The sequence below is a fragment of the Triticum aestivum genome, chromosome 2D, assembly GCF_018294505.1.
Source record: "Triticum aestivum cultivar Chinese Spring chromosome 2D, IWGSC CS RefSeq v2.1, whole genome shotgun sequence".
In the NCBI taxonomy this organism is placed as follows: domain Eukaryota; kingdom Viridiplantae; phylum Streptophyta; class Magnoliopsida; order Poales; family Poaceae; genus Triticum; species Triticum aestivum.
In genome coordinates this window covers 119,086,315-119,101,369 of record NC_057799.1, presented here as the reverse complement: position 1 = coordinate 119,101,369, position 15,055 = coordinate 119,086,315, and positions in this window count along the sequence as shown.

The window sequence follows — 15,055 nt, the reverse complement described above, 5'->3', positions numbered from 1 at the left end:
TAGATCGGGAGTTCAGCCGCCGCAAGCCTCTGTAGCCACCAAAAACCAATCGGGGCCCTGTTCCGGCACCCTGCCGGAGGGGGGATCCATCACCGGTGGCCATCTTCATCATCCCGGCGCTCTCCATGATGAGGAGGGAGTAGTTCACCCTCGGGGTTGAGGGTATGTACCAGTAGCTATGTGTTTGATCTCTCTCTCTCTCTCTCTCTCTCTCTCTCTCGTGTTCTTGAGGTGGTACGATCTTGATGTATCGCGAGCTTTGCTATTATAGTTGCATCTTATGATGTTTCTCCCCCTCTACTCTCTTGTAATGGATTGAGTTTTCCCTTTGAAGTTATCTTATCAGATTGAGTCTTTAAGGATTTGAGAACACTTGATGTATGTCTTGCATGTGCGTATCCGTGACAATGGGATATCACGTGATTCACTTGATGTATCACTACAAAAAAATACACTTCTGTGATGATACGTGTTTGTCACAGTAGGTCGCGTTTTTTGTCATGCATGTACATCCATGACAAATTTATGACAGAATCAAGATAGTCATACCTGTGCTGTCGTAGAAGTGTTCCATGACATTACCAAAATTATCATGACGGAAGTGTCCACTTCCATGACGATAAATCGCGCGTCACAGAAGTGCTTTCGTCAAGGGTGACCGACATGTGGCATCCACCGTAACGGAACGCCGTTAAGCTATCGGGTCAGGTTTTGGATCCGATAACCCGTTAACAGCCGCGACCAATGGGGATTTTCCACGTGTAAAATCATCATTGGCTGGAGGAAACACGTGTCGGCTCATCGTTGGGACAGATGTCATCCACTCATTGGACAGAAGGCGCCTATGATACGTCGACACGTGGCACGGCCCATCAAGTTTAAATGGGCCGGCCCAACTAAAGGCCCACAAGATTTTGCGGACCATAATGGGCCGGCCCAGCTAAAGGCCCATGAGATTTTGCGGACCATAATGGGCTGGCCCAGCTAAAGGCCCACAAGATTTCGCGGGCCATAATGGGCCGGCCCAGGTAAAGGCCCACAAGATTTTGTGTGCCATAATGGGCCGGCCCAGGTAAAGGCCCACAAAATTCTTGCGGATCATAATGGGCCGGCCCAGCTAAAGGCCCACGAGATTTCGCCGACACTAATGGGCCGGCCTAGCTGTAGGCCCACAAGATTTTGAGGACCCTAGTAGGCCGGCCCATTAACTGGCTGCCATGTTTTGGGGCAAATGCCGGCCCATATTTGATCCGGTCCATTAATGGCCTGCCACGTTCCGGGCCTAATAATGGCCCATATGAGATCCGGCCCGTTAAAAGCCTCCCACGTTCTGGGCCAAATCACGGCCCAGATCAGGTCCGGCCCTTTAAGAGGCTTTGGCCTCAATTATGGCCCATATCAGATTGGGCCCGTTAACTGGACGCTATGCTTTTGGGCCCACTTGCTAAAGGCCCATTTAGTAATTCGGCCTGATATTAGTTTCGGCCTGTTAAGGGCCCGTTTAACATTTCGGCCCTATATTAATTTCGGCCTGTTAAAAGCCCGTCATATAGTTGGGCCTAACTACGGCCCGGTTTGCATCCGGCCTGCTCGCAGCCGATATCTGATTGGGCCAAACAAGGACCGAGACAATTTTGGCCTGTTAAAAGCCCGTGATTTGATTCGCACAATCATGGGCCGGGGTCCATTTCGGGCTGCTGCCGGCCCGTGAGCTGTTCGGCACGTTTCAGGCCCAACCTACTTCTCAGCCTCCTAAAAGCCCATTGAGTTTTCTTGCGAAAAGAGGGCCGGGGGTTACTCGGCCTATTAAAGGCCCGAATCTACTAGTGGGCCAGTTTGACGAGGCCCATGATGCGGATCATACATCGTGATTGCATGACGGCCCGATTATGTACCGTAATTTTACGGTTTGGCCGGTTTACTGCGAAGACAGGATATATATACAGTAAAATAACTGCAGCATCGTGAATAAGAAAAAACCTAGACTATACAATAAAGAAATTACGGCATATTACATCCACTGGGCATCAAAGTTCGCCACTATGATAATAAAGCACAAGCAGACAGCAGATTACATACACTGGGCATCAAAGATCGCCACCAGTGCAAATAAACACGCCGACAAAATAATATACAAAACCGACAGCACTTCAATAGAGTTCAAGAAAGGTTAGCCCTGCTGGCGAGCTGCAGCGCAACCACCTGAGCAAGATGATGAGACTGCGCTTGTTCAACACTTATATCTTCCTCACTCTGAAAGATAAACAAGCAGACAGATGACAGGTTTTGCACATAAAAGTATCAGTGCTGACAATTCATCACATTTCTTACTGACGAATAAAGTGACACAGTTTAAAATTGCATTAACACAATATGGTATTGTTCAGGTCAAGACATGGCAGGAAATGACATTGTGAAGGAGTTGGCAGCTTCACGACACCACTGGATTACAGATCAAGAACTCATAAGTATCAATGGTTAGTGTGCTGTCAATTTATCCCATTTCAGATTGGCAAATAAAGAGACGGTTTAAATAATAGTAGAATGATATGACATTGTTCATAGTTAAGACATTGCAGAATATGACATTGTGTTGTAGTGGGTAGGTTCACCACACCACTGGATTACGGATGAAGAACAGAAGCATACATGCAGTGCAAAAGAAGATCACTTGCTCTGTATAGTTTAATTTACATGGTATGAAGAAGGAACTTGGTTGTACAACTGAAAACTTAAATTGAGAAGGACAAACTTTTGTTTATGAACTACATAATAAACTTTAAACATGCAATTTGATGCAAACACCAAAAATAAACAGCTGTTGCAGTCATGCCTAACCAAATATACACAACAAAGTTTGAAGGCTTGAGAAGGACAAACTTACATTACTGGTGAAGACAGGCTCTATAAAGCCCTTGTCCATGCTGATGGGGGGGGGGCAATTCAAGAAGTTTACCACAGAATCTTCTTCATAAGCATTGCCTTTATTCTACATTTTGTTAAGAGTAAATATAGATGTGATAATATACGAAAAAATGGAGAATATTTAAGATAAGATGAAGAGTGATGCTACATAACCAAGTAGCTATAAATGTATGTGCAGCGATACAGGCAAAAGGCACAGCCAAGAGCAATGCACAGCTAAACTTCTTCAGTACCAACCTTATGGTAAGAGTAAATATAGATCTGATGTGTAGAAAATGGAGGGCAAAGGAAAATAAGCTGCAGAGTGATGGTACATGAACAACTACCTGTCAATATAAGTACACTGATAAAGGACACATGTACTTACAAGAACAATGCAGAGCTAAAAAAATCATTGGCATTGGATATATTCTACACTAATGTAACCATTCATACAGATCAGATAATTTGGAGCGAACAATTGATAAGCAAGCTATCATGCATACTGCTGTCACATAATGAACAAGGTATGTATGCAAGTACAGTGATACAGGACAACAGGTACTAACAAGAGCAAAGCAGCGGGCAGCATATTTGCGATATCCTGTCGTTCTTTTCAAACCGGAATTCTTCTTCGAGCGGATTTCCTGCAAAAAAGATCCGTAAGGCACATGCGGAAAAGTAGAAGTTCAAATTGTCATTTGATTTCATAGACAGTACCTCATCCTGGGAACGAGACCAGTGCATAACAAGGTTTTTCCATTCAATGTCTTCTAAATTTAGCACAGGAGACTTCACCGGAAATTCGTTTATAGACTTGCCATCAAAGTGTGATTTCCTCAGGTAACACCGATACTGCTGCAATGCTTCCTTGAAAATCACAAGCAAGCTTTGCCCATCATGACTATCCAGATTGACCCTCGCCTAGTTACAACAATGTAATGTAAATCATTGATGTGTTCGATCAGCAGAAAACAGGAAAATAATAACCATGAATAATAGCACTTACACGTAAGTTGGACAGGAAGATGTGAAAATGGTGTTTGTCTTCACTATAATCTTCCCATGATGGGAATATATGCACATAGTCCCTAACAACATTGAAAGCATTGTCTTTTAAACTGGGAATAAATGGAATGGGGTTCCAATCTGCAGGAATTGGCCGTCTCTGCAGTTGGGATAGGTCTTCGGCCGGTGGACTTGCTGTAGTTTTTGCTGGGGTGGGATTTTTCTGTGGTACAGCTGGTGCTATGGCAAATGAAATCGGTATACCTTTTGGTGGAGTGCAGGTCCTGTGTGGTGGGGCTAGTGGTGTGGCCAGTGAAGTATGGGTACAGTCTGCTGGAGTCGGGCCTACTTTAGTGTCACTGGTTGTACAGCCAATATAAGTGGGGCGCTGTCTGATTTCTCCGGCACCACCACGTTTTTCAAGGACTTTGCTGGTGCTCCTTCAGGTTCGGCAATCACCCTCTTCCTTTTTGATGTCTGATGCACAAGAACAACATTTGAGTGGAAAAACATGGTATGATGACAGATGGAATATGTATTGATAATGGATGGGCATGGCATCTTGAGTTATATGATGAGTAAACTAAGCAGATGGCGGTGCAACAAAGTATAAGAAATGCAAGACAACATATGCAAGATACGCGCAATCAATAAAACCTTGCCAAATTAGAATAGGCACCTTGATGGGTGAACAGGATAGGCAATCTGCCTTTGACTCCTCGAGGTTAGAATAGTCATTAGGATGATATTCTGAACAAGAATCAACAGGTGGGGAGCGTATGAGTTTCATTGCTTCCAGAATGGCACTCAATGCCTTGGTGCTAATTTTGTAAGTCATTGCAGTGTTCCACAATATTCTTCTGATGCGCGGATTCTGATATTCACTATAATTGCGTATAATATCTGAGAACCATGAAAACATAAATAGTTGTGAGATTATCTTTGTAATGCAGATGATATTCTAATATAGGGGCGCCCCTGTAAACACTTGTGTGCTATGACTGGATTCTGATGAGAGAGCTCATGTGTGCTGTAATATGGTGCGTGCATTTATATAATCTGGCACAAGTACACAAAAAATAGGCTCCAGAAGTAAGGATAGCTGGCAGATGATAGGTTCATAATATACTATATAGAGAGTTTATTGCCAAACCATGATAACAAGAGCACACAACAACTAGGCAGATCATAGTGTACATAACAGGGGTACACCATAACCACGATATATAAATCGGGAAAGTGGAACTGGCTTGAAAATACGGTGTTGTATTGCCGCTAGTAATTGAAAGCCTATCGATCACGTACAGGCCAGCTCTATCAGCTGTTGACTGCAGATGTCCCTGCGCCCCTTCCTGACAAGGAACATACTGTACGTACTAAATACAGAATAAACAAAGAGGAACATGTTAAAGAACAGAAGAGGAAGCATATTCTTGAGGTTCTGCTTCATTGCATACAATGTTGGTTGCCCACTCATGATGAATCACAGCGCCCAAAGAAATGCAATTCCATGCTGTCTCTCTATATGTGGCAATTTTGAACAAGAGTCATTAGGATCATATTCTGAACAAGAATCAACAGGTGGGGAGCGTATGAGTTTCATTGCATCCAGAATGGCACTCAATGCCTTGGTGCCAATTTTGTAAGTTATTGCGGTGTTTAGCTTCAAGAGTGGACTGCTGCTAGTGCGACAGAAAGCAGCTACACAGATCATAGTGTAGATATAACGGGGAAAACCGTAAGCATCAGAGTAAAATCAGCAAAGTGGAACTTGCTGGAATATATGTGCTAGTATTGCCGATATGGCTAGAAAGGCTTCGGATACCAGGTCTCTTCAAGTGAAGGTGCGGTACTGTTAATATCGGTGTTACTCTCAAAGGCGACACAGCTCCCTGCTTTTCCTTGCTATTCTTATAGGATTCAAGTGGGCAGGTGACTACAAATCCTATTCCTATGTTTACAAGATCCTACGAATCAAAGAGGCTCAAAGTGTCCATCACAACTGACCGTATAGACCTCTACACTGCAAAAGTCCCTGCTCATCTTCAGTACAAGGAACATACTGTACCACTATCATACTCCCTCCGTTCCAAAATATAAGTCTTGGTAGAGATTTCCACTATGGATCACATACAGATGTATCCAGATACATTTTAGAGTGTAGATTCACTCATTTTGCTCCATATGTAGTCCATGGTGGAATCTATACAAAGACTTGTATTTAGGAACGAAGAGAGTACATATTAAAGAAGAACGGAAGAGAAACATGGTAAAGAAGAGCAAGCAGATTTTGGATAATAAAATGTTGGTTGCGCAGTGCCCACACATGATGAACCAGAGCGCATTAAGAATGCAACTCCCAGTTGTCTCTCGACCATTTTAGGCGGTTGGATGAAGATCCTACGTCTCCTAACCCATCTTCTTCCTCGTCTCTGATTCTTCCCATACAGAACACCGCATGGGCTGCCGGCCGGACCACCGGCCCCCTCCGCCTGTGTTCCTCCGCCTCCCCCACCCCCACCCCCGCCCCAACCCCCACCCACGTCGATTTTTCTTCGTTCGGCGAGGCCCCACAACCACCCGAGCCCCTTCGTTCACACCGGTGAACTCCGGCGAGCTCTGAAAAATCAACTGACCCAATTTTGAAATTTAGTCTACTGTGATTTAACTAGTGTGGAATATAAAAGGGGAAAACCATAAGCATTGGGAGTATAGTGTTGAGCGTGCCATGGCGGATCTGAAGGTGCAAACCGGACAAAGGCAACTTCGCAACCAAGACAAGAAATCAGAGCAAAGCAGTGGCGATCTATTTTCTTGCTGTGGTAAATAAGTTGAGCAGATACAAAAGAGTACCGCCTGTGGTGCGGCGCCGTGTACACATCTGCTGAGAATTTGACGGTGCTGCGGTAGCGATGGCTGTCGGCGGTGTGGAAGCATATCTAGGAGGGTAGACGGTGGCGGCAGGGCGCGGTGGACGAGACGGTCGTAGGAGCGGCGCCAGCAAGCTGGACGACGGCGGGGATGAAGCGAGAGGACGGGATGCAAGGATCCCGGTCCGAAGCCGTGGATGAGAGAGGTCGATCTCTTGTAATGGACGGCAGCGTCGGGTATCAGCTCCGGCATGGTGGAGGAGGACGGCGGTGGATGGGGTGGCGGATGGCGGCGGACGGAGGAGGGTGGGGTGGAGAGGGTGTTTTGGCGCCCACGGAGTACGAATGGGGAAAAGGGAGGTAGAGAGGAAGGGGGGAACCATGTATTCAGGGCGCGCTTGTCTCAAATGCGAGGAAATTTACAAACTTAGCCCCCCTTTCAAATTTCTACTACATCACAGCAACATTAGTCGGTTGGGGATAGGACGGTAATCTCGCATACACCGAATATTTGCCGACGAGAGTTTGTTTTTGGCGCCCATCGTGTATGAATATGAATCGGGGAGGGAGTCGATTTCGGCCGAGGACACACTGTGTTTTGGCGTCCACCATGTATGAATCCGGGTGAGAGGCGGTTACGTCACGTTTGGGTGAAATTACAAACCTACCCCTATCGAAACCTATAGAAATCCAGCAGATAGGCTTTGCGTGGCAGGGATAGGCAGTAGTGATTTCCATCTCGCAGATTTTGGTTTCGGGCGGTTACTGCGACTTTCCTCGCTTCGTTCAAATTTTGCAGAGTGCACGTTTACCGTGCCAACTCAATTCGAATCCCATTTGTATTCTTTTTTTTCGGGCGGGATCCATTTTCAATTGGAATTACATTCTATATACATCATTTTTTTATATATACTTTCAAAAGCACAACACCATTTATACATAAATATGGTTTACAAATGGCATGATCTCAGATTCATAAGGTTGTATCCATCAATTTGGATTTTCAAATATTTGAAACCACTTTATGTTGAAATCCAATGTATGCATTCCTCGCTAACTTTCTCCAATTAATGTGTGTTTCATGCGGTTTTTTTACTTCTCAAACATGTATAATGTGTTTCACACACGCAACATATAGTGTAATCCCGTTTAGACATTAATTGCATATAAACCATGCATTGTTTGTAATTGAAGAATCTATGGATCACCAATATTGATAAACTATATAACATTACACGTGTGCCTAAATTCAAATGAATATGCATGTTTGATACACCAATTTGCGTTATGATATTATCGATGTCGTGATCTCCAGTTTAAATATTTGAATCCCCTTTAATCCAGATATTCGTCTCATATAGCTATCACTCATGCTTATATAGGACTATCTCTCTGGACCTATACGCGTTCATCGTCTCTCAGGTATCTCTCGTGCTACCTGTATGTCGACAATGATCTTTTATCTTCGTAACACACTGACGGTACTCTCTCCCTCGACCTTCATCACTCTATCTCTCTCTAAGTATATCTCGCTCCCTGCTATGTGTCTCTAACTATGATTCTCCATGTGGAATCTCTTTCTATCACACAAACACAAAACTTTGTCTCCCGGGGTCTCATTTCTCTCTACTATTCCCATGTGTGCCACTCGCACACCCGTCATACAGAGATGTCTTTCGCTCCTTAGATATGAGAACCTACGACTCTTCCTCTTCAATGTCTCTTTCTCACACACAAACACAAACTCTGTCTCCCAGGGTCTCATATTTCTCCATTGTTCTCTTGTATGTCGCTCACACACACCCTCTCTCCCTAGAGATATCTCGCGTTCCCTCGTATGTCTCTCTAGCTATCACTCTCGTTGTGAAATATCTTTCTCTCTCGCAGACACAAAACTTCGTCTCTCTGGATCTCATTTCTCTCTGATATCTGTCTGTATGTGACTCACATGCACCCTCTCTCTATCTCTCTCACACCCACACACATAACCCAGCCTTCTGATCCACTCGACTCCTATCTCTAACGCACACTAGCTAGCATCTTTATCTTTCTATTTATCTGTTTCTCCATCAACCTTCTTTCTCGCCCTCACTCTTGATTCCTATCACGCACACTACATATGTTTCTCTCTACATGCAGTCAAGTGCCCTCTCACACACATATATAACTTCACCCTTTGAACCACCCGACGGTCATCTCCAACACCCAAACTAGCGGATGTCCCTCTAGCTAGCATCTCCATCTCTGTATCTATCTGTAGTTTCTCCGTCAACATTTCTTTCTCTCACGGAGTCTTGCTTCCCATCACCCACACTATATATGTCTCTCCATACATATGCATTTATAGGTTGGTCTCTTTTGCACAATCGTTGCGCCTCACTCCCTCTGCTCGCCATAGATGCATGCTCCAGCCCACGCCACTATCTCTTAAAGACAAAAACACATGCTCAATTGTCGGGCCTTCTTCCCTGCATTCTCACATGCATGCATATTGTCATACCGATCCGTCTCTCCCATGTCGTTGATCTTATGACTTATGTCTTCTTTCTTTTATCTCGATCATGCGCGTGTGCGCACACACATCCTACGTATACATGTATACCTCTCACACATGCACGTTCAAGGTCTCTATGTCTCCATACGTAGTTAATTACCCTCAATCCTAACGCCACATCGAATCGTTCTCCTCTTTTGTGCACATAACTTCCGCCTGGATGGGTAAAACACACACTCACACTTAACAATCTCCTTCTAGCTACCCCCCGCCTCTCACTCTTCCCCTATATCCCCGAAACCAATAAGACCATCCCTTTGTTTAATTCCCGCCTACATGCACCATCGATATATAGTAGTCTTCCTCTGTGTCTCTCGAACAAACACGTTCTCTCGATGTCGACTCCTCTCACGCGCACACACGTTCTCTTCCCTCTCTACGGGCATTTTCTCTCTCGCACCCCATCGTTGGTGGCCGCTGCCATACACATCACCTCTGTATGACGAAGCCATGCACACTTAAATTACATCCACCACAGAGGACCCCGCGACACACACACATATACAGACGCACACACACACACACACACACACGCACCCCCCACACACACACTAAGACTCCATCTCTCTCTCTCACACACACACACAAACACACACACACACACACACATGCACGCACGCACGCACACCCCCCCACACACACTAAGACTCCATCTCTCTCTCTCTCTCACACACACACAAACTAAGACTCCATCTCTCTCTCTCTCTCCTCTCTCTCTCTCTCACACACACACCCCACACACACACTAAGACTCCATCTCACACACACATGCTCTAGGCGGAGCATTTGTTCCTACCACCCTTCATCCAACCTTACCCGTATGATAAACAATCACCTTTATTTACTTGCATAACATGGACAAATTCCACTTTACTTTAGTAGTCAGCAAACTTATCATCTGTACCCTTATAAAAAAACGAGTTGGCGGTGATGGTGTGCCTGCCATCTTGTAATACAGACCGTATGATCTATATCTGAGGATAGAAAGCAAACTATGATAATTTTACAAAAGATACCCGCACCTCTCTCCACATCATTATCTCCCGCAACCTCATTGCTCAGCAATTAAAAAAAGGAATAAGTCTCTGGAACAATCTAGCATGCATGGTGGCCGCTGCCGCCTGCCGGCGCCGTCCATCCCCATGCCTCCGCCCATTCCGACCACCAGTCACCACCACACTCCACTCCTCCTCGCCTTATCTCTCATATTTCATTTTTTCGATGACATTCTCGAGATACCAGTTTTCCGATAAAATTCTCGAGATATCATTAGTTTTTACACATGGGATTACTCCTGCATGGGTCAATCACAACAGGTGTTCTGTAAAAAAAATGCATATTGATGTTCCGTGCAATGCACGAGAATCTTGCTTGTAATTATATAACGCAAATCACGAGCAGGAAGTGACATTTTTTTGACACAACCACGCTAACATGGCCATGTAAATCACTAGCTAAAGTAAATACCATTATACTTATATCCCGATGCAAAAGGTTGAGTACATGTCCGAAGAGTAGAGTCGCACATACGCACTCTGTCTCTCAGAATCTCTCTCTCTCACACACACCAGTTACGTGACGCCCACTTAAGCAGACACGTATGTTACAATTTGTGCACCCGCGGGTACATGTGATGCTGCGCATTTATTTAAGCGGGAAGGTGAACCCAAACAGTAGCTGCATTCATTCCCCTCCCGCCGCCTCTTCTCTAGTCGCCGTCGCCAGATAGCCATGGGCCGGCCGAAGGTAACAACATACGCCATACTCCCGCCGGAGCGGCGCTTTAATATGGAAATTTTAGTGGTCATGCATGCATCTTTTTGTGCTAGCACTCCTATATAAGGGTTGACCGGTCGCTTCCAGCAGACGTGCGCGGGCGGTGGTAGAGGAAGGAGAAGGGAAGCGGGCTGTGGAGTAACGTTTTTTTACCACAATTTCTTAGGAAACTGAGTGCAATAATTGAGTAGTTTTGCAAACTACCAGTACTACACCTGAAACGGTTCAAAACCTATACTCCCTTGCCAGCGCGCGCTTCCCGCGTGAAACGGTCAGCGTCGCCCTGGAGCGTCAGTGCCGCATTAATGCCCGGCCAGAGTGGAGGCGACCTCTCACTGGCGCCGGCTTTGAAGTGGCGCGACGGCCGGGAGAGCGCCGCTTCCCGGTGCACGCGACTGCTCCGCGTCGAGACTGGCCATCGGCCCTGTTTGGATCCATGGGTTAGAGTTAGTTTGAGCTAGTTGGGGCTCAAATAGCCCTAAAGTATCCAAGCATGAGGGTTTAAATTGGAGCAAGTTGCACCGAACCCACCAAAAAAACTATCCCACCCAAGAGGTGCTAACTGGAGATAGTTCTCATTGGGACCACTGAAAGATCACTTTTCTCTCTCCATGAAGTGCATTTATTGTCAATCTAACCCTGTCACCCAAACACCTCTTTGGCTACAGTTAGTTCAGGGTTAGTCATGAGTTAGTCTAACCTCTAGCTAAGTTAGAGTATCAAACAGGAGCAGTATAGGACATGCAAGTTGCTCAAAGCATACACGCAAATTCGTACGTGAAAGGATTTTTTTGTTTTTGGAAAACGGAACGTGAAAGGAATTTTTTTAGAATGCTCTTGGCATGTCGCTAACATGTGATAGTTAACCGACCTCAATAGACGGCAGAAACGCCAGCCCGCCGCACTTTGATAGAGACGAGGAGGGAGAAGCGATTCAGGCTGCTGGATTACTAGGGATAGGTGTCACACGGAAGCCAAGAAATATGGTGATAGCGTGGGTTAGCCATGTACTAGTATGATGTAACTACACTAGGCTGCCATGTTTCGTACTCTTCCAGTTCACTGTGGAGATGATTGGTTAATTTTATATCCCTGAATAATATTAAATATTATGAGTGCAGACGTTCCACCACGAGGTTCCTTGCTCCTTCTCGGTCGTCCGGAATCTATGTTCTTCCACTCTTTTTTTACGTGAGCTTTGTTCATCCTTTTGCCAACACGCGAGACATCTAGCATCAAGGTGCACGTGTTATGCAAGGATCGTTCCATCTATATGAAGAACACGTGGGACTGGAACTAAGAGACGGACATGTACCCAGGAGCGGACGTACGAACCTGAGTAATGTAGCGCAGTAAGTGAAGTAGAAAGGCACAAATGGTATGAACATGCGTGGCATATAGGGTGTGTTTGGTTGCGTTCTCGTCTCAGCATAGTTGTTCCCTCTTCATGCATGCTCAACTCAACACCCCTCTTCATGCATGCTCTCTTCATGCATGCTTCTAGTGTATTTGTGCTAAACTAGTGTGGACTCATGCACCCTCCATACACTCTACCAAACACCCAAAAGTAGGCCGAGAAGGGAACTCTTGGGCGGCATTTGTCTCTTACTACGTACTACCACTAAATGTTGTACGTGCAATGCACGGTGATGTTATGGAGTACGTGCCTAAGTACTCTACTACTACTATATTAGTTGGAGGCACATATTAACTTTTATATTTGTTTACGTGTATGCCCCAAGACCTTCCAACTAGACGTGTCTTTCTCTCCAGGTCGCACTTTGTATCGTTCATACCACTAAGTACTACTACGTGTGGTCTCCGACCCAGAAGTGGAAGAAGTGGAGACGCTCTACCACGCTGTTTTTTTACGCTGGGCTCTACCATGTTGTTCATGTCCCACTCCTTCCGCTGACGTGTGGGACATCCAGCACGTGCCGTGTTTGGCACCCTTCGTCGTAAGAGTTGAAACGCTAGCATTCATCAGAAATAAAAAATAATTATAAATCAGCAGTGATACTATTTTTTTTTCAAACCAATCAGCAGTGATACTATACCACGCGGTTTCCTTGCTCCTCGATATCGGAAAGAATACTTCTGTTTGCCAACATGTGGGATGTCGACCATCCTGGTCCACTTGCCATGCACGCAGAACTCCATGGGAGAGTCACCCAGGTCGTCGCGCCGCAGTAACAATGACTAATGAGCCGTCAAATCACAGGCCCACTTCCCACTTTGAAGTTGCTCGGACGAAGGAACCATCATGACTTCGTTGAATTCCGCTTCTTGAAGAAAACTACTGTACCAGCAGTACTGCTAGCTACAGTAGTTACTCCAACAGAGGCCTCCTTTCGTTCATAGGATAGGAATATGAAAATCATAGGAAGTGAGATGACATGCATCTCAATTCCTATAGAGAAAGAGATGCCATTTGATGCTTAGGATAGGAATTTTTCTATTTAGTCTAGGCTAATGTACTGGTAATTTGCTCTAAAAACTACAGTAGTAACTAGTAGTATTGGTACATGATCGTACTCAGACACAGACACACACACTAACTACTAGTACTACTACTTCTCACATGCTGGCCAGACGCCGTCGTTCTCCTTCCCGGCTTTGTCGGCGACACCCCACCGTGCTTGGATCTCCGCCGACCTCTCCGCAGCAGCGCGTGCGTCCTTTTCTTTCTTGCGGCGGCGGACCTCTCTTTTCTTGAGTGCTTTCTGACTTTTCTGCTCCCTCTGTGCAGCTTTGGCCGCCTCTTGCTCTACCGCCCATTCGGCCTTGGCATCTTCAAATTCCTCCCACATAGTTGTGAGGTCGCGAGCGGCGATGAACTCGGCACGGCGGGATGCCATCGCTTCCCTACCATTTTGTGTGCGGTCGTGGGCGGCGAGGAACTCGGCGCGGCGGGATGCCATCGCTGCCTTACCAGTTAGTGTGCGGCGCGGTGGCATGAACGACGCTGGGTGAGAGCTCTGGGGTGGAGTGGCCGGACAACTGTATAGTGCATTGGTTTGTCAAGAGCTCAAGGACAGAAGACGAAGCAAATTTGGATTCCCCTTCAATCCTAGTCATTTATTACCGAGTAAAATGCATTGGCGGTCATCGAACTTGTCTTGATAGCTCACTTTGATCATTGTATACGAGATATGGTGATTATACGGTCACTGGCTCAACGTATAGCTCCGTATTTGTCTGGTTGACCAGTCAAATAGTCCGCATGCGCCTCATTAGCTCGTGTTCTTTATCTATCTATGCGGGCCTACCTGTCAATGGAGAAAGAAATACTGTAAAAACCAAAATTATGCGTATGTGGGGAATCAAACCACGGACTCGTCGCTGCAACGCACCCTCGTCAGCCAAATGAAAATGAAATACTTCGCGTTAGACACTCACGCTCACGCTGTCAAAGCATGCTAATGCATGCATGTCGCCCTCTAAATCAAAGTCCTGCTCATGGCGCAACGCAAATGGCGAGCCCATCACCTGCGCGCCCCGGCGGTGCCTGACATTATTGTTTAGACGTTTGATGGAGGCCTACGCGAATGCCGAGCATGTATTCACCTGGCTCAACACCAACGGTCATACTCGGACCGCCTTGCTCATGTATATCGTCCATCACAACGACAATCTATAAAACAGCCTAAGCTAGAGAGGGTACTATGGTAGTATGGTATGGAGTATGTACTATCGTGAGCGACCGATCTTAGTGCCACTGCACACCGAAACCCCTTCCATCGCTAGCGCGCGCTTCCCGCCTGAAACGGTCACCGTCTCTCCAGAATGTCAATGCCGCATTCACCGGACTTAACTGCAGGTGCAATTGGTGTGTCACTGACATGCGGGCCAGATGCCCGTTGGGCCCATATGTCAGTAACCCACATGCATCTGCAGTTAAGTCACTGAAGCAGCGTCCGCATTCACGCCCGACGAACCTACT